General features: G+C 42.3%; 1 protein-coding gene and 1 long non-coding RNA gene across 4 annotated transcripts in view; one reads left to right on the forward strand and one right to left on the reverse strand.

Moving 5' to 3' along the window:
• The window catches only part of spir (spire type actin nucleation factor), a 251,696-nt gene that overhangs the window by 92,117 nt on the left and 133,263 nt on the right, over positions 1-26,316 (forward strand). The gene's annotated exons all lie outside the window — the stretch shown is intronic.
• LOC147758756 (uncharacterized) lies at positions 5,487-9,857 on the reverse strand. Its single transcript, XR_015318675.1, has 2 exons — positions 9,353-9,857; positions 5,487-8,384 (listed from the first exon to the last, which is right to left on the reverse strand). It is a non-coding gene; the product is annotated as an uncharacterized LOC147758756 (long non-coding RNA).

A 26,316-nucleotide genomic window follows, 5' to 3' on the forward strand; every position in this document is an offset into this window, starting at 1 on the left:
ATATGCAGCTTATGACATTTAAATATGGCAGGTAGACAGCCCGTTGTGATGTCACTGACGCTGCGCTATTTGTGATAAAGGACGAGGTAATGTTACAATAACCAAATACGCGACGGAAGGAAGAAGCGGCAAGGAAGTTTGCGTTGTAGATGACGACGTTGGCTTACCCGTTAACTTTACAAAACTGACGAGCGTAACTTGTACGTTACGTGCAGTTCTAACATTGATCTTGCAGCGTTTTTTGTATGCGCTGTAATACAGGGAGACTGCATCTGAGGTGTCAGTGCTTGATGATTTACCGCCTATATTCGTTCAGTCTCCGATTAACACTAACAACGAAACAACACCTTCAAAAACTCCGAGTCTCCTCTAAACGACAACAGCAGCTATGATTTAAAATGTTACTATGAACTCTTTAAGGACAACCTTCGTCGGCATCGTTCAGACGCTTGTCTCTGCTGTTTCCGTCGTACGCTTGTGGCCGGTATAGTGCATTTCAAAAGAGATTTCACCACCAACATATCAATTAGAGGTTCCCTTACATTCCATCGTTAAATCAATTACAGACCACGGGGTATGTTTAGCTACGGGTTCGCTATTTAGGTAACGCCATGTTTGGCAAGTAAGGATAAAACGTAAAAAAGGATCATTTTGTTGCAGTGAAATATTAGCGAAGCACTTCGCAGAAACGCCTGTGTCCCCTGCACAGACAGGCACGAGATATCCTGCGTAATAGGAAGGGCGGAAGTCGCCGGGCTAAATAGCGTTTGTTTCATTTTTAGCTGCGTTGCCTTTTTCAGCTGCCGTTGGATCCTTGTTGTTGCTGTTCCATATCATCATATTCTTCACGATTGCTGCGATCAACGAAGTAGATTGTATTATCGGGGGTTAATGGGTTTCCCCCGTTCGGACTTTCGATTTGATCTTGAGTGATTTGAGCCTAACAACGAGTTTCCACCACAAAGCTTCTCATACATAAAGCGCAGCGTAGCAGTCAGAACAGAGTGATAAACAGAAGAGGGGGCGCGATCGCGAATAATTTTACATTCGATTTGCGGATTTTTTGCGTCGTTGAGGGCCGCCATTTTTTGTTGCCCGTGCTTGCTACAGTTTGCTTGTTTCTGCGCCTGTCCGCTGTACAGATGCGTTAACGATCTGACATTAGGACAGCGCACAAAAGTAACACGAAAGACGAATAAAGGCGAAAACGCTTTCAGAATATCAGCTTGCCATTATAGTCACCGCTGATGACAACGGCGGCAGCAACTTGGAAGAGCGTAGTTATCATTTCCTCTCGGTCTGAAACTACCGCGAGAATTATTTATAATAGCCTTGACACGTTTTCTATGTTATGCTGCTATCTTTTGTTCATGCTTCTGTTCACTTGAAGGTGGAAAAACTCAAGCGGTACTTTAGTATATTCTCGTATGGGCATGTATATCCCCATCATGTATATCTTGTAAACCTTCCTGTCTTCCTCTGTATGCGTATATTTTTTCAAAGTTTGTTTGTTTGTTTGATTGATTGATTGATTACCTGCACCTGGCGGGGAACGTCGAAGCATCGCCCGTTTCCAAAGCAGCTGTATGTTGCTCTAGGAGGGCTCTGAGGATTCTAGCTCGAAGCAGGGTCTTTATTGATCAATTGCAAAAAAAAGCGCTATCTCTATACAGAACAAAACACCGAATGCATGCCATGAGCTAGTGGATGTTGGCAACGTTAAAAGAAATCTTGCTGGTTTATTGTTTTAAGGGTTCCAGACCTGTTTCAGCCTTAGACTTAACTAGCCCCCAGCTTTTGTAACAATTAATTCAGAAATTATATATATATACGCCTTATGTTACGATGTCCGTGATGCTAATAAGAGGACGGGGTTCCTGCCCGCTTGTAGTGTTCTTGTCGTACTATATAAACTACTTTTCCTATCGAGCTTTTGGGCGAAAGTGCCTGCCTCGCCCTACTCTAGTCTGACAGCAACGGCAACAAGTGAGAGGTTATACTTATCTGTATAGTATATTTGCCAATCGCGCGACCAGTTTCAGCTTCTTGTCCTCGACAAAACAACATTCGTCTACAGTAAAAACTTTTCCAAAAAATCATTTTTGAATAAAATCCACGCTGACCGTATGCAAGCTTTCAGCTCTTTGGGCTTTTATACTGGCGGACAAATCGCTACCAGCAGGGTTATTAAAAGCAAAATAACTTTTGCTTGTTAGTTGAACATTGTATCTGTATCTGTCTTGTTCGATTCATTTATGTGATGTCATCGAGTAGTAGCAGTCGAGAGATCGGCAGGTAGATAGACTGCAATGACGACGCCAATGATGAAGCATTATATTCGTACTAGACATACAATGTTATACATAAAGTGTATTTTTCGTACTAAATTCGCCCTGGGCTAAGCAATGCTGTTTCTACTGTCAATGAAAAATGGTTCGACTGCAACTGTTCGAGAGCAATCTCAACCAGCGCTCTGTCCGTTCATTGTTGGTGCACGATGCTCATACAACATACACCCATATATCATGCACATATATGTGTATTGTGCCTATATTACTTCTAAGTTCGCTTGCTGACATTGTCGTCATTTTCGTCGGCGGGTGAACGCGGCACCGTCAACTACTATCACTCACGCTGTCAGTGTTCATACGGGTCCTGTCGGGAGTTGATTGGCTGACGCCTAGAGTCACTTCGGTGCCGTATCCCGCGCTGATACAGGCAACTTCATTTTCGAGACCTTCTCTGAGTTCCCTTACATTTAAGCAATGGCAATTTGAGCCATTCCGAATCAATCGAAAACGAACACTGACTATTATATGCGATCCGTTAAGGGCGCCCGGACAAGCCGAGCAACGGTAACTGCAGTCCACAAACTAGATGAGCCCCTTTTCCGATACGTCTTCCTATTTACTACTGAGCGTTAGGTAGCGGTAAATCAACTGTTTGCTTACATTGAAAAGAAAAACAGGCATGAGAACGATGCAGAACAGGGGGTCATTATCTTCTGTACCTACAAGCTTAAATTCCCACAATAGACACACAGAAACGTTAACAATCCCCGAGGTAGTGTCTGTGTAACAGCAGCTTCCTTTTTCTGGGTATTATTTCCTGCTCAAGCAAACGACCCAGCAAATAGTCAAACCATAATGTGTCCATATTACCTATGTAGTATAGTCTTTTATAGATCAGCGTAGACCAGCAACAATAACGAACCTAATTGACGACAAGCAATACAAACAGCGGTTTGTATCAGGCGTATTTACTTGGGAAAGTCGAAACTGTTTTTGGGTTGTGAAAGTAGAAATTCATATAAACTCTACTTCATCTGCATGCAGTTGATTTGATGAATCTTCGTTAGTGTCAGGTCAGGTCAGGTCAGAGAGTCGAAGTTGAAACGAATACGCGAGCATCTCGTAAGATTCTCTAAGACGGTCTTTTACGCAAGCTTTGTTTTCATTTGTGAGTGATGTCTATGGTATTATGTGTTAATGACTGTTCATTGTTCTTCTCCAGGCTGATTTGGTGACGATGACGTAAATAACACAGCGACTGATTCTCTAGGAAAGCTATGAATACGTCTTTTTAATAAATCTGTTCTTCAATGATTCTCCTACTAGGTCTTTAATTCGCATTTCGATATTGAGCCAAGAAGGTCTACGCCTTATCGGCGTCTGGGATCGTGTGTACTGGAAACGTAACGATAACGTGGAGGCATGCGGGACCCATATTTAGAACTATGCCACGTTGCATCGTCTGCCATAACTGTTATTCGCAGTATCTACTTTTCTGTTGTAGAATTCTTATCCTGGGGACTCTGTTACAACTTTTCTTCCTTCATCACTAAACATTGTCGGCCAGAGTTCTTACGAATCATTCGTGTCTCCTACATTTCCGCTCATTACTTGTAGACATCATCGGCATTGTGTTAACTTGTTGTACACCTCTGAACAAAGACATTTCCGACGAAAACCAATGAGGTAGACCGTAGTGGCTTTTTGAAACGCGGAACGCCCGCGAAAACAGGCAATGCGAACAAGTGGCTTTTGTAAGTATGCTTTCATGGCGAAATGCTGGTTTCTAAGTAATATATATATATATATATATATATTATAAGTGGTGTTATTAAAAGCTTTAGCTGCTGGCTGGGTGGGCACCAATAGATGAGACTGGCTTTGTGACTCTGAAACTGACATGATAACTGCTCCCAAACGAGGCAAACTGCTAGCTACAGGGAACAGAGGCCGGGAAGGAACACAAGGAGCATTGATGAAAAAGGCTTTCATGAATGACTAGCTGCTAGACGACGGCGCGTTGCACGCCACAAGAACGTACACAACGCACGTAACCTGGACCTAACACAAAGAAGATAGCAACAACGACTGGCATCATTAGTAGCACCAAAACAGTTTTTTCATGGCGTTTGACAAGCCACGCACATACGTGTGATCAACTATTGCTCTACTGCTGTTGCTGCTGCCCGGATGAAGGCTTCATGACGACGAGGCTGAAGAGTGACGCTGATGACGTAAAGTGGCTACATTTTAGTAATCGCAGTATCATGTAGTGGATCATTCTGGGCGCTGACAGCAACGATAACGCGAAACCTCTCACCTATCTTTGATTATCCTTGCCGTCTTCGTCTGCTGCTTCGTCTCAAAGTTCGAGATTCTGCGGAAATTTCTGCATGGTGTACTCCCTGTGAGTTGGAGACTAGTAAAAATCTTAAAAGCTATGACAGTTATGGCTGACTAGCTACAAGACCTGAGTCTTTTAATGTTCATAATAATAGCACTAGCGGCAATTTGGACGTTTGACGATTTCGCTTAATTTGATCGGAGGTCCAAAACAATTGCTCAAAAAATGAGATGAAGTTGTTGCTGCTGCTGCTGCTGCTGCTGCCATTGTTGTTAGTGCTGTTATCCATGCAAAAATGCATAAAAAAAGAACCCTTCAGTCAACTGCTGCTGTGGGACTTGGGTTAATTTGCGAAAGTCACTGATTTTCTCGGCTGGTTCCTGCTGTGTTGTTCAATGGTTCTGATTTTGTTTCATGATGCTGCTCTGACCACTAATAGCATATTGCCAGAACGTTATAGGGCAGGACTGCATTGCATTGGTAGCACAGTGGACGTAAGAAACGCGTGTTCCTCGTCGACAAATGTGTTGTACTGAATTGTGTCTTTGCGCTCGCCTTTCTCCAGTTGTGTATTCGTATCTTCATGTACTATACAATAAACGAGTTGCGTTAATGATATTCGAATGATGCACTACTTGATAGTTTTACAAAAAAAATCTTTAAAATGAAAAAAAAATCCCTTCGCGCCATATGTTGATCACATACGATCTAATTTATCATATCTAAGATTAATAATACTGTTATTATCGATGCGAGAAATTATTTGATTTCGTGGCACGTAAATAATTAGTGTTTGTTTTAATGTTGACGTTTTTTGACGTGTCACTTCGTACCAAAAAATACGAGACCGACATTGTTGATTTTTTTTATTCCGACATTTCGGCGAGTGTTCTACGCCCGTCCTTAAATTCGAAATTGTTCCACAATCCAAGATGGCGAAATAGCATTGTTATATAATTGGGGCCTCTTCATAATTATGGAATGACCTCGACAATTGATTTTCTATCGGAGCGTGGCAATGATAACGTGTTTGCATGCAACGAAACAATCAACAGGCTATCAGCTTAGGCCAGTCTTCACGTACTAGCTTTCTGTTGTCCTTATCCCATTGTTGAAAACCAATTTCCGATTGTCACATTTATTTAGCCGCCTGAGCTCTCGTGCTCAGGATGGCATCACATTATATTTCAACAAGTACATATATTTTCGCCGGTATTAAAGCCTATTATATAGAAGCAACAATGAAACATTATTATATACTAATATGGTTAACGAACAGAAGTTAGCAGTATTCTGATTAAACCCGTTTGTTGGCGCTGTACATAAATGTACAAATCTATAATAAAAGCGTAGATCCGTTGTCAAACCCTGGCGCTGCTGGCGCGTCGACGTCGTCGTATTTTTCGTAAAAACCCAAGTTATCAACGGCTTGAATACAAAGTGCTGGGCTTTGGGACTTCGCTAAGTTACTTTTCTTTCGAGTGATTCTTGTGATATTCATTGGCGAATGCAGCCGCCGACGAATGATTCTGCATCAGTCATCCGATGAGATGACTTGAGTTACCATTGTCAGTAACCACGCCAGCTTTTGTTTCACGGCTTTTTAGCAAGCGTCCCTCGATCTGGCTTGGAACAATGATTTATTTTCGCTCATTCTCAAACTCTTTCCTACTTATCGTTTTCACTGGCTATTATGAAGAAGAGGGAAACGATGCTAGCCTTGTTCTAGCCTCGATGTCACCGAAGCCTACTTCGACGTTAATCCTATTGGCCAGAATTATCGCGATAATGTTCGCGTCGTCCTGATTTTTCTTATTCAGCTTTCGTTCAGCTTCAGAACGGGGAGAGGCCGAGTCATTGTGAGTGGAGCGGTACATCAACTTTGATTTCTATTCGCTCGGTTCACATTGTCGCTGTTACTGCTTCCGTTGCTGCTGCTGCTGTTACCCCTATCATTTCTATTATCGTTGTTGATTCACCGAGGCAACGACCGCGTTGTTACGGTCGCCTCAGTCTGCTGTCGCTAGATGCGCGCGAGGTGTTGATGAAGGTACAACCTAGTTGTACCGCCAACTTCGGCGGGCACCCACTACTGCCTTGCTCAAACCTTTCCAAGCACTTTTACTGTCTTCTTTTCGTCCTAAAATAGATGATAAAGACCTCACCTCTGTAGTCTGACATATTTTTCTTGTTTCATATCATTGTTCGAGGCGATAAGCAATGTTTTCGTTCATTCGTCCATCGATTTGAGATCATTCTAAAATTTGACCCAGTCTTTTCTCTATTGCAGTCCTGCTACGTTCGTACCGTCATCGAGTCGAGTCTACAAAGCATGTTTGCTTTAGTGGAGACTAGCGCCTTTCAAGATGGCCACTCGGCCGGCGACGGGCGCGCGTGGGCAGTTGTTCGGGCAGAAGTAGATTGCGAGTACTACTACCATGGCTGTCATTGCTATTCAGGGGAAACGCTGATAATGGTAGAGCGAGCTTTCTAGCAGAAGCGGCTGTCGTTATCGACGTCCCTTCCGCCGGGTCTGATTGAAGGAGCTGATGAGGTGAGAATTCGCTCGTTACCGCCCCTAAAAAACAATTGGACCACTTCAACAAGACAGCCTCGTTTGACGAAAGAGAATAGAGATCAGAGTAAAGCAGACGTCGGATAGTACGATAAGGTATACGAACAGCTATAAGAACAATGAAACGCAGCCATGAGAGACCGAGCGAACAGTACAAGTTGAAAAAGGAACGAATTGAGCAAAAATCAAGTGACACAGGGATCACAGCGAATTTCGTGAAACGCAGAGAGTAAAAAGCCATACAACGGCACTAAGAATGAAGAAAACGGGTACCTAGATTAAGAAAAAAAAAGCAAATGGTCCTGAGCTAGTTGTGGATTATTGCCACGTCAATGCTGTCCATGCAGGCCGTGCTTGTCAGGTCGATGTGTAATTCGGCCGAGGAATCGTCGCTATGGATGCGATACCCGTGTTAGCCAAATATTGTCTGCGCCACTAGTAGAGCTAGTGGCTACGCCAGCGGTAGCAATTGTAATAGGATAATCGTCTCAGCGTTATTGTTGTAGACGCTCAGGTCTGCAACAGCGAGTCGTTTCTCGGAATCGTTTTTCTTGCGTCATACGGCGATCTCCTTTTGATTTTTCGCGCCGACGGTCGGCTTTATTTTCCGCTCGAGTGACCGCTAATCTTGGCGGCGCCAGCGATAAACAGAGCGTTTATTGTTATGAGTCACCACGTCGCTTTCCACCTCTGCAGGAAGGACACAGGCGGCAGCGGCGTCGCAGCAGCGCTTCCCTATCTCTCGATTGTGTCATTTGGTGATAGGACATTGTCGGACAATGACAGTGACGGTAGAGGTTATCGCTGAGCCCGGTGTTGCTGTTTTCCTTTTCTTTGTTCCTAGGAATGTTATCGCTGATAGCAAAGAGCTAAAGTGCGACGCGTTCTAGTCATATAACACGATCTGTAATGTATAGCTTGCGGGAACTGTGAGAGCTGTGGAAGGTGGATTCGTGGGCGGGTTGGGTGACACGCCAATGCATCAAACGGTCAAACGGAACCGTCTTGGTGAATGTACATAGAGTGCTTCACTATTATTCACTTGTACATAGAGTAAGTTGCGACCGTTGCTTGATTCGATGCTTCTTCATTAAACTGAACTTTCAACGCGGCGGCTATACGGTGGTTGTTGGCTGATATTGAACTTCCAAGTTCATAATCTAACAATCGAGCTCTGGAAGGTAGCACGCAAAAATTAAAATTAATATCTACAATGGCAAGGATAGAAGGGTACTTGAGATTACAAGTAATCCGCCTTATATACACATTAGCGACGTATTTGTTTTAAATGTGTTAACTTCAATCAGTGATCATTTCAGTATATGGATTCTATTTCCAGAATAGTACGGCTGAATGGCAAACTCGTGAAATTTGCAAATCAAATATAACACCTATCACGACAAAAATAAAAGCAACAATAGATCGCTAGTCTTGTATAGATTATTTTTACTCATTATGGTATCATGCATTGCTGCAGAAAAACAGCTTGGGTCCAGCAGGCTACCAAACAACAAACTCAGGCGGTAGCGAGTCGGTGTTAACTTATTCTGCCTATCGTTGAAAATGTTTAGTTTACTCGTAAGTAAACACTTTTTCCTTATCTCAGCATTCCTACTTCACTGCTCGACTGTAATCTAATCCGAAGAGTTATTTATTTAAAGTAATTCTCCAGAGTGTTCCGCACGTCGTTGCTGTTTGTCTGCGGCCATCGTGCCATCTCATGCATCTGTCTGGGTAACAAAAAAAAAGTGAAACATATAAAAAAGAAGAGCTGACACTTTTTTGAGGCTGTCGAGTTCAGCGAGTCGGGCAAAACTTGTCTCACTATTTATATGGTAAATCACACCTGTTGTATCCTTGATGACATATACAATTGTTGGTATGTTTATCTATGCGGCACCGGCACTTTTTCTCGGTGCTGTTATAACCGAGTTCGTGGCTTCGAAGTGTCTTTTCCCATCGAATAAATGATGTTAGCGATCACGAGGCAACAACGGCCACAAGTCAAGGCTGCAGATGAAATCAAAAATAGGAATCTGACCCATTGTAGTGGTCTGTAAGTCTAAGTAAGTAGTAAGTCTGGTAGTTAAGCACTGTTTACATATTCATATTGTGTGCGATGGCGACATGTTTTTTTCTTACCATTATGCATGTCCATGAAAGATGCGATAATTGCGCCGAACAAAAAACAACGTCCGCAGTTATAGTTTAACTATACCAAAGTGCAGCGAGCTCGTCCAACATTTGTAGCAGGCTGACAAACGATATAATGCAATTACCTACGGTCTCAAATGGACGTTGGCGTAGGCGGGAGCCTAGAAGGGTGCCAGTGGCGGGGGACGGAAAATATTTGAAAAAGGTAAATTTGCTTTACTAAAGGTTCCCGCAGGTTACCTCTCGATCCATAAATAGAGTTACATTCTATTCATGATAACGAGCGCAGACAGCAAGGATCGCAACGACGTTAACAACACAGCCAAGAATAACCCCGACCCGAGAAGGTGATGGGAGGTGGCGCTGCTGTAGTCGCCGTTATTTCTGCGACTGTTGACCGTGGCTCCACCCTCGACAAAAGTCAGTCGTCATCATTGCGCTGCACGTGCTGATGTTGCTGTTTCTGGATTGTTCGCGTGCAACTGCCACGCATGCGTCGTCGATAGGGGCTTTAACGCCAATCGCTGTGAGTCGACCTGAAAATACTGCGCCACATCATGAGTTCTATGTTTTCTTGTTAACCTTTGCGGTTGAAGAGATATTGCGCAGCGAACGCGCGCATATACGTGTACATAATTTGGCTGTTGTCCTCTCCGGCTAGCACTGCTATCTTATCTACTTTTGCAGTCAGTCTATGCGACTGACCGCGCTACGGACACATGCTTTCTACGACTAGCTAAGCGTGCATGTACAATACATAACAAGTATATAATATCTAATTGAGATGCATTGCCCAACCTATCGTCATATGCTGATCTAAATATAGCTATAATGGCAATCTTCTTTTCTGCAGCTCCGTGAGTGGCTATCATCATCAATGGTACGTTTAGCGGCGTTGAAGTCGTGTCATCGGAGACCAGCGATTCCGTCGACCAGAACGTTAACATTCGACTGAGCTAGATTAAATCGACCGAGTGTCATCGAACGACACCTTGGGAAAAATCGAAGGAAAGGAGACGAGTGTCATAAAACGAAAGCGAAGGAGAAACAGGCCCGAACCGAAATGCCGCAGCTACAAAGAGATTCGAGGCGACCCGACTAGACGGCGGCAACATCGGGAAAAATAGCCGAAAGAGAGAATCAGAAAGGCTATATAAGTTAAACGGAAAAGGCGAGTGAAGTGGCGATGGGCAACAAACGATAGTCGTCGGGTGTTACTAGTTCGTGCGTGATAACGTTGCAACAAATGAAGATGCCGCAGGAGCAAAGTTTGCCGCCACCGTTGCCGTTATTCATGTCGTGGCCGTGCTGACTGCTACGCGTGTTCTTGACGCTGCTGGGTGGGAGGAATCGCTAGTCTAAGCCAGTGGCCAGCGGGCAAATTGCCTTCGCTCGAGGCGACTGCACCGGCGACGACAACGATTAAGGCGGCTGTAAGTGCGGAAAGCTATAGGGAGGTCAGTGACTGGGGCTTGCGTGTTTGCCGTTATAGACGTTGCTGTTGGTGCTGGTATTGCTGATTCTGCCATTCTATTTAGCTACTGGCTTTGCAGCTGCCAGTCCTGTGTCTACCTTTCTAACAAAAAATTTACTAGTGTCAGCATTATTGTGTATTCTAGTAAAGTCAGCGCTGCCGGCGAGTCTGCCATTAGTGGGTTGCTGAAAGACCATTTTGTGCACCATCAACTAAAACTTAAAAGATGAGGCAGCTACGACACTGACAGATAAGCGTTCAAAGCACTTTGAGACAGGACTCCCTCGGAATAAGCTCGGTAGAAACGTAGTCAGGGATCCAGGTGGCAACATGCCGTTCTTAGTGGAGTAATTACCGAGATGTCGATAACATTCGCTCATGAGCAGGACTTTATTATATAAAGACTGCGATTATTCTCAGAGGGTTAGCTACGAATTTGTTCGGCGCTGACTGACCGAGCATTCGTTTCTCAGTGTCCGTTTAGTTGGTAATTACGGACCCGACATATCATTGAAGTGACAGCTCTCCTCCTTTATTTCTGTCACGATGAACAAATGATGACACTTCAGATTCACCCAGTGGTGAGATTTTGTATTTCAAATTGTCGAGGTCAGGTCTATCCCGCAAGCTTTCCTTTCTGCCTAGATTCGTTGTCGGCCTCGCGTTCGTTACCTCTGACCTGCCTACCGTGTCTACTTTTCTTCATACTGATGTTTTCAAGTGGTGATTGTCAGCTATCCTGAGGACGTCCGTCTCTGCCTCAAGGCGTTTCGCAGACTGCGGCTGATGATTGCCAACACGGAAGCATTTCATGTCGGACAGAGTGATCCGAGTTCATACTATCTAGCCAGAAGTAAATGGAGAAAGTTGACATTAGCCAGATCTTTAAATTACATTGCTCGCTCACGAAATGCTCAAGCCGACATCTCGAACTGGTTGATTTTAGCTTTTGCATGATACTTTTGCTATGTTCGAGCCCAGTTCACAACCGAATAGCAGTAACGAAGCGCAACTATATCCATGGCATATTTATCAGGCCAAAGCCTCCCATTGCCTGAGGTCAAGCTAATGCAATTAGTAAACTTCAAGAGAAGTTAACTGAACTTGAAAAGGAAATATTATCATCTTGTTATCTATGAATTTACCAAATGCTAAGAGTTAATCATATTCGGGTTGTTTAGATTATAAATGACAGCTGAGAGCATCCAAACCTCTAGGCACGGCATCAAATGTTCTCTAAATTTGGAAGTTTTCACCTACTACATCCGTAAGCCATTTGACTAAAGAGTTTCTGCAACGCAGGGGTGACAATACGGTTCTTGATAATTATGCAACTATTGTTCATTTCAAAACATATTTTGTGAAAAGCCATGCAATTTTAAGAGAACTTAATTGAATCAGATGTTATGAACCGATAGTTAGCTTTTAATAGACTGATCTTCTGTCTACCTCTGAGAGGCGTGAGGAGGAAGCAATCCGGGGGTTTTTAAAATGGGACCCCTTCGAAATCAAAGGCTCTTATATTCGCAGCTTTTTCTCAGTTAAACCAGTAGGATCGAATCGTGATCTTTTCGAATAAAATACACTAACTAATAGATAGAGTGCATAATCTCCTATGTTTCTCGACTAATAAAAACTAGCAGGTCTTTTAGTTAAATAAATATCAATATATCAAATCATAAAAAGATCCTTCAGATCATGCACAAGTTAGATCGAAACTAGAAACGAAAAAAACACGGTTGTTGTAATCAATCATTTCATCAGATATTGCATATACATTTGTTGTTTAGAAGCCTACAGCTGAATGGTATCTATCTGTCAGCTTTTTATGTCTACCGTCATATTTGTCACACCCTGTCGATTTAGGCTTTTCAGTGTCGTTCAACTCTTCTTGTCTCTTTGACAATCTTCAATCTCTGTGGTCAATCAATTCCCCAGTGGTATTATGGGCTGAATTGAGGTTCCAAATTCCTGCTATCATCTAACGAGGCAAGGCGATAAGCTGAAAGGTGTCCTGTCATTTAAAATCTTTGTTCGGTATCCAGGATTCGCTGCCATATATTGATCACGAACGATAGATACTCACTGGCTAGTCGAGCTATGTATGCATCAATTTCGAAATCTTCATGTCACACTGCTACGCGCACCCGATGCACAAATGTACTATGAGGTGAACATCTTGCAAGGGTGGGCTATGTGCTTTCAATGTCGTTTGTAATGCCCCTCATGTTTGGGCCGAACAGAAAAAATGGCATGCAATAGCGACCAAACAGCGCACCGGAATGCACAGACGCCGTAGCTCCATCGGGCTGTCTTGCCATCTGCTCGAATAAAAAAAAAAGCTTCGCCAGAAGGCGGTTATCGATGCCGATCGACATATATTCGAGTATCAGCGAATACATTTGCACTTTTAACAGTTCTGACAATAGTGGCAAGCTGACATATATGCTGAGGATGATGGTGTAGCAGGAAAGTTTATTAGGTCGCAAGATAACACCTGTTTTTTTTTAGCTAGTGTTGCCACTGCATATGGGGGAATGGAAGCTGTCACTTATTTCTATTATATCCATATGGCGTCAGATGAATAATTCAGAACATGAACGCATGTGTGTGTGCCCCTAACACTGTTAAAAATAACCTTAGATTACGTTTACTTCTACAACGCCAAGTACGCAGCGGAATAAACAGAAAACCAAACGTTTGCGAGGAGTCTACACTAGATAGCTATTTATACACATACTTAATCGATCGCTTATTGGTAAATTTCATCGTTGAATAGACGTCACCCCCCTAACTTTCGACGACTGCATAACGCTGTTATGGTCATGCTTTTGAATAAAGGCCTAGGCAAGTGAACCTACCGATCGAGCAAAGCTTCCGTAGTATGAAAAACCTCGGATCTGTTTAGTAATTTTTATTGTTAAGATCTTCTGATTATTGTACTTCAAGGACTCGAGAGCCTTGAATTTTACAGTGGTTTTTCGCCTTCGTGACGGTCATGATAACACATTTGAGCCTGAAATAGATTGACAAGTGCGTATTCATTTACGCGCATGAATACCTCTGAGTCCTTCTTTACGTTCAGGGGATGCATCCCCAAGGCCTTAATCGCACAGCCAGCGGTTTCAGCTGCGTTTTTAACCACCGTCAACAGCAACCAAGTTGATTTCTGTTGCGGTCGACGCTATTGATGTCATTCGCAAAAAGTTCCAGACAACAGAAGCTTCGTGCTGTTCTGGGCTTTGCGTCGAGAATCTTTTCTGGTGCGCGGCGCTCAACCCCACTTGAACTAGCCGCAGCGTCGGTCGGTTAAATCGAACCGCTGGTCCAATCGGTCAATCGATCTTGCAACAAATGATGGCGATGCTGATGATGACGTCGCTGATGACGATGATTGGTCTGGTAAATATCGCGGATCAAGTTTAATTAACATACGCCGAATTGTTAAAGGCGGGGGGGGGGCTACAGACTAGATAGCCCCAAACCCGCTTCGGTAGTGAAAAAAGGCCCAGTATCAGTGGTCCAGTAATCGTTCGCCTTTTCTCGTCTTTTGCCGTTGAAGGTGTCATGGTTTTTTTAGCGTTTTGTCCGTTAGACTTAGATTTCATCTAAGTTTATCATAAAAATATCCCAGTAGAGGAATTAGGCCAGTTGAATTGAAAGATAAAATACTTAGCACCAGCAATTTAATGACACGGTCGACGCCTGGGCTGGTACACACTCGGTCACCGAGAACAATAAAGACTTTAGTTTAGCATATATGTATCTATTTAAAGATATGTTGTTCTTTGTTTGTAAAATATTTTGGTTTTTATCATGAGACTTTTGAATATGGTGTTTCGCTTCCTGTAATCTTTATCGACAAAAGAAATCGAAAAGCTCAATATATCTTTCGCTTAAATTTGCCTGCCGAAGATAGGGTACGTAGTCGCGTGGTGGTAGCTCATGTGATTTCAATCTAAATAACAATAATTGGGTTCTTTTTTGCGCTCTTTTCTAGCCCATATTCGGAGCAATAGATCCCAATATTCTTAATAGTAGAAGATGTCGCTCGTGGTAGTATAATTAGAGAATGAACGAACGAACGAACTATATTTCTTTTCTCAAAATCACGAAGGGAATTGAATTTTCCAACATATATGGCTGAATAATGTTTATATTATGACTAGAATTTAGCACAACTATTATCACATTGGTACAATTTTCAGTAACTAAATAAATAGACTAAGTAGTAGTACATTGGATCTAACTATCAGTCCTAGTGGGTACGCTCGAAAATGAACGAAGCAGCTCGTCGAAATCAGCATGAGCCATTTTGAGAACATCGTTCAACAGTTGCAATGACCCACCCCAGCCGACCAACAGCAAGTTTACAAGTGGCGGTGGATTTCACCTTAGAAATCTGTATTACACTGATACTACTAGTTCCGGAACCAAATAGCTGTAACTGCACGAATGGTTGTTTTTTTTCCATCGACTTGTCGTTGAAGGCCTGTTCTACGAAGCGTGACCAGAAGGGCGTCATCGCCTGGAGCGTCACTGTTTGAACAATGTCTTTTTGTTTCCCAATCAGCTTGGGCACCCTCGTGTGTCGTATCTGTGCGTGTTTGTCACTCGGCCACGCACATAGTCTCCCTTGCCGATAATGAGCAATAGTGATTTTTATTGTAATGATAATGATTACAGCGACGACGATGTGACCAGTCACTTTTTCATCAGGCAGCAACGATCACAGCCAGAACCATAATGACAACTATGCTTTCAGCTGTAGCAAAGCTCAGAGTGGCTTCTGCATGTGAATGCTAATGTATTAGATGACACATTATATATACGAATAGAGAAAAGGCTGGTACATTCATTTAAGGTTGCTGCTGTCGTTGCGTCATGCGCATGTTCTGTTTATAAGTAAGTATTCGAAGGAACCTATCGTGATCAGAAACAAGATAGTACAAGTTACCATCGTAGCTCGCGCATATACAATGAATGCAGTTTCTGCTACAGATAGACAGAGAAAGGGAAAAGCTACGAGCTAACGAGCTCATCTAAATATCAAACTATTGTAATTCTATTATAATAAACGACGACTTATAATTATGCTGCTGTTTTGCTTTATTATTACGCCAGTTGAACTTCAGCGACACCTGGCGGCGTTTCACTGTGGGCGTCACCTACGGAAAAATCTGGTGCAGTTGAAAAAAGGCAATGTATTGCAGCTGGGTGGCTGGATGACGCCATCTTTTTTGGTGAGGATTTGATTATTTGTATTACTACCCGCTACCGCTGTTTAAAGTACTGTGTCACGATATTTGACCCCCCCCCGTCGCGTGTTTTGTAACTGGTAAGTTCTCGGTATCCCTGGCTTAAAAACTCGGATTGTACAGGAAGAAAAACGCGTCAAAAACAGCAATAAGTGGTAATAACAGATACAGAAGGAAACTGAATGACTAATTAATTATCCTGTGTCAGGGTACCCACCGATATGCTTATCAGTATCCTAAAACACCAATGTCATTTAGATTAATGAAGTAATAAAAAAATCAGTAAACTAGTCGTTATAATAAGAAACGGCTTTGTGAATGAGTAGTAAGGGAAGAGAAGCTGCTCACAGGAAGACCTGTATGGTATCCCGTGGCGATAAGTCAGACTTTAATTCTGCATTGCGCGTTTCGTTGTGACTGCTACTTTTATTTACCAATGCTAGGATTTCTTCGTTGACGAACTGCCCGCTAGACCGTATGGTAATGGCAGATGTCCTATGGCAGCCATCGTATTGATACAGAATAGAGGATTCTGACACAAATGGTTCAATCATAAAAATGATGATCGGCAATGGTAATCGTAACGAGTACTATTGATTATTATTTTATGTCAAAAAAAAAAAATTGGACTAATTAGAGCAAACGGTTTGTGTTCGAATCAAATGACGCTGTGCAACGACAATGTCTTCAGCCGTATCGTAGATGCGATTATTATGCCTCAAAATTCTAAGTATGCGTTATCTTGATTCAGGTGGACATCGCTATACTTTAATATACAGAATGGGGCAAATATACACACGTATACAAAAGCTCACAACACTATCTACCTGTATCAAACCATGGCACAGGTTTATGTGTAGTGCGCTTGGTGTAAAGTTTTTGCAGTTGATCGAACCCAGGGTCGGCTATCATGGCCAGTAATCCATCTTGCCGAAGCCGCCGCCGCCGCCGTCGCCGTCGCCGTCGTCGCCATATTGATGGCGAGCCATCTTGATCGCGGGCAACAACTTGTCGAGCAGGTGGGGCAATTTCCAAACAGACCAAGTCGCTTCTGCTTCAAACTGTAGGAAGCCAACGGTGGCGACACTATAGGTCCAAACAGAGCGACCTTGCACCAATGATTTAGTCAGTGAATCATTATGATGCTGATACTGGTAGTTTACTATTAGTGGTCTGGCAGACAGACCAGCTGATAGTAGACCAAACCCCGTCCGGGTTGTCACCGATCGAAATAGCTATGTACCACCGGGAGGCGAGAATGCACCCTTTTGCAGTCGGGACGGCAGCAGCGTTTGCTTCGGCATAAAGTAAACGATAGCCATTGATCCAGAGAAATAGGCAGGCCTATTGCCATATTGAAATTGACGAAGTGACAGTAATAATAACGACAAAAATGTTGCTAGCAAAACCGGGCCGATGCTCTATCTCAGATATCCAGACACATGGGACATGGGAAATTTCACAAATATCAGCTCGTATCGTTACTAAAATGTTTAACAGTGGCGATCTGTCATAACTCTGCGATAAGCATAAAGTAAATCACGCGCTTTGCGTAAATAATAACACGGTGCCTTAGCAGCGCACAAAGCATGTAAACAGTGAACCAGCCAGTCGTCGGTGATCCGTGCATTTCGATTTGTGTCAAGCCGAACAATGTATGTATACACTCGAGCGAAACCTTCCTATCAATTTGGGGTGAATTTATCTGACTAGGACCTCTACCTGATTCAGTAGAAGTAATAAATCTAACAGCTGCGACGATTTCAATGATCTTCGGCCTGAAGGACGCTGTTAAAGCATGCTCAACAAATATCCTATATCAATAATAACGTATTTCATATAGCAGATAGTAGTAGTTTCATCCGGATAACGCAGTTCAAAGAAACAACTTACATAAAACCGGTAATCATACGAGGTTGGTGGACTTGACGAAGCTATACAACGATTGTAGAGATGATGAAGAATTCTAGCTATAGCATAGATAGCGAAAATGACTGATGTTGGTCTAAAACTCAAAGATCTGGCAAACGGCATGCATAAACGCCCCCTACACAATACGGGTTAATGTAATCTTCATTGTATAGTACGCAAGATTTATAGGAAAATTTCGAAGCAGGTTTTTTTTGTCCAATGCCGTGTTCGTAGACACAATTCGCGACTCCGGGCACAATCATCGGATTACGGGGCTGTGTACGCACTTTGATCTAACACTATTTCAATACTGTTAAATGCTAATTGGCGTAATAGTTTCCGATTTTACTATTACTGATCAACGGTGTACCTGTACCTACAGTCAGCGATGTGGGCTAGCTGAATGTTACTAGTCTTACGTCCTGTTCTGCCTCAAGCGGTGCGCTAGACAATTGGCTGCCCCTACACAAGTGAAGTGTGCCAATGCCCAGTTTCGAACCTAGACTGCCTTATGTCTCCCTCAGTTCAACAGGCAGACACGCTACCACTGTACCATCACAGGATCGGAGATGATGACGAGACTGCCCTGCTTTCACCTGCCGCTGCTGCCGTTCATCTTCTGCAGGCGTCATCAAAATCTTCTGTTGGCCAACATGGCTGCCTTGTAGTCGCGCCTGCAGACTTCATTATTATTTTAAGTTCTTTCAAGTGTTCCGGTATCGCTCATTGGACATCGATGGCTTGCGCTTTGTTTGTTATGTGCGAGGCGGCTAATGACTGGTCATCTGCGTAGAGATATATAATTATTTCTAGATTTATAAAGAGAGACGCTTTGACGAACGTCGCAAAATGGTTCAATTCTGAAACCGTCCTAGCAGTGACCGTCGAGTCATTAATAGTTATATGTATTTCATTTGAGTTAGCTTTCCTCGGGGATTGCAGTTAATTCAGCAACCCTCAACGATGACAGGTCTCGAACAGCAATCTGGCTGAGAATTTCAAAATTGTCATAGGACCGCCGGTACATCGGATAACATTATTATTATTATTATGGAAAATACGGTTATATATACCGGCAACAATATCAATTATACAATTGTATAAACTTGTTAAGTTTGCAACTTCAACCACCCCGAACTATTGTTATTCTCTGAGTAGATCTATTTGGGCCAGATATTTTCTTCTTGTTAATTCAGGCACGATAAGGGGATGAACGAAGCTAAAAAAAATCATTAGATTTCTATATTGTTTTTGTGAGATTTTCCTTTGATCAGATTGTTTTATGAAACAGATCATATAGATCTACTATGAAAGTTACGAACGTAGTTACCATTACACATACTGCCTTAAGTCTCTTTAGGTATTTTCGCTCCCTAGTTAACCTAACTATCTTTTTTCTGTTTGTCTATTGCAATGAAGAACACATAATTAACTGAACAATCATACTACACCTGTTTGTTCTTTATGTACTAGATATTCAAGAAAACAAAAAATAGCTTGAAGTCAATGAAGCCACTGAAATGACTGCCGATTTTGATAATACGCTACAGATCATTATTATCATTCATTACTACTTCGTGGGTATAGACGTACCGGAATAAAAGTCCGGGAAATTCAGTTTGGACAAATAGAAAACGATTTATTCTTCTCGCTGTCATTGTTACCATTGAACAAACCGATGCGCAATCGGATCGGAGAGTCACTATATCATTGTTCCGTTGCTTCGCCGTTATTTTTTGTTATTCTTCTACATTTGGCTTTTTTTTTTTTGCTCTTCGACGTCATTCTTCTGCTGCTTCCAATTTTAATTGCTTCAATGTGTTTGTTGATTGTTATTTATTTAGGAAAGAAATAGGAAATGTCGAAAAAAGAAACAAAAAAAGCTCTAGTATGGATAAAAGAACGACGCTTCCATCATTGAATACTATTGTTATTTTTATGAATACCAGTGAAAAAGGATATCGATCCAGCGACCAGCAATTCTGGTCCAATTGGGTCGGACGGTGTTGAATCGTAGGCAAATGAAAAGCACAATCAGATACAAGCTCGGTCAAATACAAGTATCCTTGTCATATTATTATACAAGATATAATAGATAGTTCGGTGAAACGCTATTCGCTCCGAAAAAAGAATGACGTCCGAGGTGTTCAGGCAAAGAGTAAGAAGCAAAGGACAACTCCGATGGAAGATGGCCTGCTGGCTGTACCCAAGAACAGGCGATTGTTGTTATTTTCACCGATCACGATTGTTATTCAAGCAATCCCAGTAGTATCATCAGCGGCAGCGACCGTAAATTCAAAAAACGACCTAGGACGCCGGGTTTGTATGCATGTGAGGGACGAGGAAGGTCGTCTGTATTGCTTGCTCGGAAGTCCATACAATGCGGCAGCCGTATAGAGATAAAGCATTACGTGTAGCAGGGAGAAGTGGCTCGAGAGGCATAAAGCGATATAGATTCTTGTACGTTCGCTAAAAAAATTCCGTATATAGAGGGTGTTTTTGCAGGCAGATTCGACAAACCCGGGTTGGTGGCATACAAACGGTGAAACTTTATGCTATTGACTCCTGGAGTTTCTGTCAACCGGCAGCATTAGCAGGACAGAATTACAGTAAGCGGTAATTTTCAATTCTTTTTTTCTATTCATTAAACTTGTTTTGCCAGGGACATGTCAGTTACTTTGCAGTGCGCGTCAAAAACATCGTAACGGGTTCGTCTTTAAGTTTATAAGTTCAAAATTAAGTATAAGCCACGGAGTTCCACGCTTTCGAAAGTTCCTGACATCGAACATTATGTGCGGTCACTTGACAGAATAATCAATATGATAATAAATGAAACAATCATTTTTATCATATGGCCAATACGATGGCGTATTTTTCGTTATTTACGAAAATTGGTGCTTGAGTTTGACCAATTAAGACATAACTGAAAGATATCCAAAACCTGCAAAAGAGGTCAGTTTCCTGTTTTCAATATATAACATGATCTTTTCATACCTGTTAAAGCAGAATTTTTGAAAACGTGCTGAATTCCTATCTCTTGCATCGAAACAAGCTCCCATGATCAAAAAAAGGCAAATTCTGATATCTGATTTTGAGATCCTTACATGCCTGTTTTTCGCCTTATGATTCCAACAAGTCGAGAAACGTATAAACGATCCTGATAGGCGTGAAATGAGCCAGACCATCAACGCTAATATAATTATGCAGATAGCGGATCTGACGTTCATAACACAGCAATAGAATTAATAACGGTGATAGAACAGATGTTAATAATAAAGCGTACGCACGTACGTGTAACGCTCCGCACGCTTTCCTACAGAAGCGGGAGCCGTAGCACGAAATTTGGTCGAATACATCCAGCACAAATGATGCGAGAACTTATCGACATTGAAGAGGGCCGTGTCCAAAGCAATTGTTACGCATATCCCTAAACGAGGCAAACGCTACGACAAAAAAAGCAAAGGTAAGCGTTGTCATCTGCAATCAGACGGAGTCGATCAGTTTGTCTGCTTGTGTTAGATTGAGGCCTGCCTCAGATTTTCCCTTCTGGCCAACTATATGCTTCGAGATACTTTGTGAGGGACCAATGCTATCGTCCAGTGCGTCGACTCCAAAATATAGCAAGCAGGAAATTTTCAGAAGCATGATAATTCTTCTGAAATAAACATTTAGTATGTGCCAGTGCCGTTGACTCAGAAGGATTTCACGGGAGAGTGACCGATAATATTTGGACGATGTTTTTAGTATTCCATAATAATAATAACTAGATGATGATGCGAAGACAGTTGGATGATATGAGATTCGTCCTTGTATGGGGAAAAACCGGCGCGTGAAGTTGTGCACGTGCGTGAATGGGAAAGGTAAGCTGCGGGGGGGGGGGGGGGGGGCTGTGGCTTGCTCCTATTGGAATACGCGCTTTTTCCTTTTAAATAAACCACGTAATGTAAACATTCAGCAATGCTGATACTACTACTACTTCTACTAATAAAAATAACGATAAAAAAATAATTGTTATGGTCAATATCAGTACAGTTAGTATCACAGCGAACTAGCTGTAGTGGTCCTTTTACCTTATTTTTTCTACCGTAAGCGAGCTTCAGTTATCGGTAGACAACAGCTCATTAAAGTAAAGATGACAATGTTTGTCTATCTGCTTATATCTATCCACTGATCCTTCGTACGTCGGCCTAATCCTTTAGATAGTCCTAATGGTTACGTCGATAGTCATTTATTCACCTACAATGAATCTGTTTCTGACTGTTTGCCACTATTTGACTGCGGCTATTGCCGATCGTAAGGCTAACCTCAGGTATGTGTACGTATTAAATCCAGAGAGTGGAGATCGGCACCTATTTTGCGCTGCTGCAGAGTCTACCGTTGCTTTTTCTCCCCATATGCAACAAAATACGATTATCTAAGTGAACGCGATCACTGTCATTAGCTGTTATCTATCTGCTCATCCCTCATGTTTCCTTATTTACTCGTTTTGGCGTTATTTTTTTTTACGATCTCTCTTGGTGTTATCTTTGTGATTAAATCTATGAAATAGCGACAGGAATCATCGTTGCAATTACACTCACTGTAATAGTATTAGATGCGCGAGTGCCAGCCGCAGTATTATTACCGACAGTTGCAAGACGTGTCTCACATATATAAACAGAGTGTTTCATCCAATTAGGAACAAATGTATGGGAAATACTTCGCAAGCACAATTTAGCCTATAAGAGAATAATCACAACGCTAGTAACTAATAGAATATCGACGCTCATAAACCGCGTACCTTGTTCTACCGGCTGGGACCATATCGAAAATTGAGACCGTCGTAGGCTGAAGTGAGTCTAATCTACTGCCGTTCCCAGCCGTGGCGAAACCAGCAGGACATGTACTACAAGGAAGCCTTCCTGTTCCCATAAATTTTATTCGTAATAGCGTTTTCGTGTGGTTCTTTCATGTTGGATTAGTTGCCACTGGCCTCAGACAACGGTTATCTTTGCCGAACAGCTGACACTAGCCTTGGCTGATATCTGGGCGTTATCGACATCTTCCAACGAACGTTCATGATTGTACTCACGCTCGAAGATAGAAAAGAGTTTTCCACGAAAATGTTTTCATTCGTTTGCTCGTTAGGTCTTTTTTCTTCAGCATTTATGTTAGTGTTCTCGTCGTTGTTGGCTACCTTTTCTGCTGCTTTCTCGTGTTGCTGACATCTTGTTTTCTGCCGCTTTTTATGTCGATTTTATATATATTTTCTCGTCGTGCGAGCACATTTATGAGAACGAAGCGTTGCTACAAAATATCAGGATATGCGCCGTTGGAGAAGCGTTGCGCTCACGTCTTTGGCGACCAGCAGAAAGGACCTATTCGTTCAAAAAAGTGCGCGCAGGCGCACCTCGAGGTAGTAAAGAGGAAACTACAACAACGACAAATATAAAGTACGAGGTACAAAGTAACTGTGCTGCATTTCCACCACGGTGTTTGATTGAAAAGAAGTAACGAGCAAGTGATGCTGACGATAGCGGCGGTCGCAGCGTCTACAGCTTATGGTGCTCTTTTAATTATACAATGTAGGTATTATTTTATGCTAAATGTATCCCTTTTAAGGAGTCGTAGCTACAACAAAGGTTCTTTTGTTAACTATAATAGCCAGCTATTATTACCTATCTGACTACGCTGGACATTACACCTACATTCTTCAGACATGTAAGCACTATAAGCAAAGTAGGACAATAAGAAGTTGTAGAGGCAGTCGGGAAGCAATTATATTTCTGCACCGGAAGCGGTAGAGAAGATCCTTCATTCTGAAGGCGTCAGGCCTGTCTGTCTAATGTTATTTTAAGCAAGCAACAGCAATTTTTGCCACCGACAGTATATCAATGAACGAATTAGAATCCGAGTTTCGAATTTCGCGGGCCCTTGACGCCCTCGGTCGTCAGCTATACGAACCTAGCCGTTTGACCGTACTGCACAAAATGGGGCTTGTACAACCACGTGCTCAGTGTTGATATAGACATGTTATACTTTTATAGATTTTTTTAATGCTCGTACGCATGGTCTATTTCTTTTAAATAACACTGTTGCTTTTATAACCGCTCATGTGCAATGGGCGTCCAAAACGCAGTGCGGAAAAGAGCGCAGCTGTGTTTCGCGCCATTTCGTGGGAGTAACTGTAGCGGACGAGAGCGATAAGCTAACCCCCGTACTTTCATTCTGTTTTATATCGTTTATCGCTTTTCCACACACTGAGTACGTCTAGCTTGGTGAGGGCCACAAATCTGATGTCCTACAATATAGGGCTGGCAAGGCCCATAGCACTGCCGATAGTGAATAGTAATTTATTGTTGTTAGCGCCCGTCGTTGTAGCAATGCTTCATTTTGCAATTAGCATTTAGCTTAGCTTATTTCGTATTCATCGCCATTGTTTGCTACTACGGTAGTTGGTTCAAGTTGTTGTCCTTTGTATAATATTGTTGGTATATATATATATATGTTATACGAGTAGTACATGTTGGTATACGACATATCGACTGCAAGGGGTGATCAGAGATATAAACGATAGCAGGTTACAATGGATCTTTGCATACAGAGCGAACTAATATTAATGAACCAAACGGCGGTTAGCCAGACGTTTTTCGACACCTGCTTTGGTCCGCTAGGAGCGGTAGCAACTGCTGTCACCACTTTGTCATCTACTAGCTTTGCTCGAGTGACCGATTTTTCCCCCGCAGTCAGACCCCGAGGAGTTGGACACCCTAGGAGCCATCGTTAATGTTATAATGGTAGTATGTAATTTGCACTGCAAAACTATTCTGGACGGCCGCTTGTATAATACGACATCTGGTTCAACATGACTGTAGTGATGATGGTGATGGGTTGGAACGCGACGCTGATCAATTAGGCTGTAGCCATTCAATACAAGATATTACGAGCCCGTCAGATCGACACTCAAAGATGCATACACATATATCGATCGACTGTTGTTGTTCTCTTTTGACGTCCGTTATGTTTGCTTTTATGGAATATATATATATATATATATATATATATATATATATTCGATAAATTTAGATAACACAAAAAAGATTTTACTACGATTAAGAATAAAAAATTGCAAAGCTGAGTCGTCTCGCCGTAGCAGCAAGAGTGAGATCTTTAGAGTCGGACATACCCTCATAATCCTGCTAATTGCAGCTATATATTTCAAAAATATATAGCTATATATTTACAAAGATAGTGCATAGAACATATGTGCATCTAATTGTGCGCATTCGCTAAGAGTGATGGCCTTTTTTCGGTTTATTCTGTTTCACAAATATGCTGACTGCAGGTTCTTTGAGTTAAGAAACTAGCGCGTAAGGCCGCATCAACGAAATTTGTCAGGTGACCGTAGCTGTGATACATAGATGGCCAGTGTTAGTCAGGTGCTCAAACAGTGCCCGTGCCTGCCTATGAAACTTCAATACAGTCATATGTCACCCATAGCTGCTTTGGAATAGGTTTTTGAATATACGTATTCTTTTTCCTTTTCATATGATCAAAATAGTAAAGGAGCCTTCCGCATTTGATGCTGTTTTAATAACGATGAAATTTCGTTTTGGGCTCGAGAAAACAAAGATGAAATTGCAAGAAGAGCGATTTGTAGCTCCAGAGATTCATGGCGTTTAGAATATGCGTCCCTCTCTTCATACGGAACTTTATTACGGCACCTAATTGACCCGGAATCTCTGTCTTGATGGCATAAATGCATCAAACATATAATCATTTTGTTGCATGGGCCTGCCACGACAGAGAAATATTATAATAGGTACGTGAGGTTCAACCCTCGCAAAATAACCAGCGGCAACGAAGCGTATCTTCTACGTAAGTTTAAGACTATAGCCTTGACCATCTATAAACCATAGCCTAGTGACGATGAAGTGCAACCATGTTCCTGCTGACGCTTTCAAAAAGCGAGACACGTCAATCATCTCTGAAAAGGATGCTTTATAGGTATAAAAAAAATAATGCCGCGTTTTAAACAAACTACCGACTAAGGAAGATGAGACGTCAACGGCAATTGTATGCCCCTGTGCACTTTTCTCATGTTCATAGACGTGTATGATCGACGACTACGTGACTGACAAAAAGCCCAATGGGAATTTGCCCCCTGTTATTTGGAGATCGGCTTCCACTATTGACCTCAGTTTCTATTCGTCCTAGGCGACAGTGTGCATTTGGTTCTCTTTCTTTATAAACGAATGAATCATCTCGTCTTATTCAAAATGACGGTAATTCAGTCCGGCTTGTTTTTAATCAAGCTGACAAAGTTGAAG

This window comes from Varroa destructor, unplaced genomic scaffold, assembly GCF_002443255.2.
Source record: "Varroa destructor unplaced genomic scaffold, Vdes_3.0 BEIS01000001.1, whole genome shotgun sequence".
In the NCBI taxonomy this organism is placed as follows: domain Eukaryota; kingdom Metazoa; phylum Arthropoda; class Arachnida; order Mesostigmata; family Varroidae; genus Varroa; species Varroa destructor.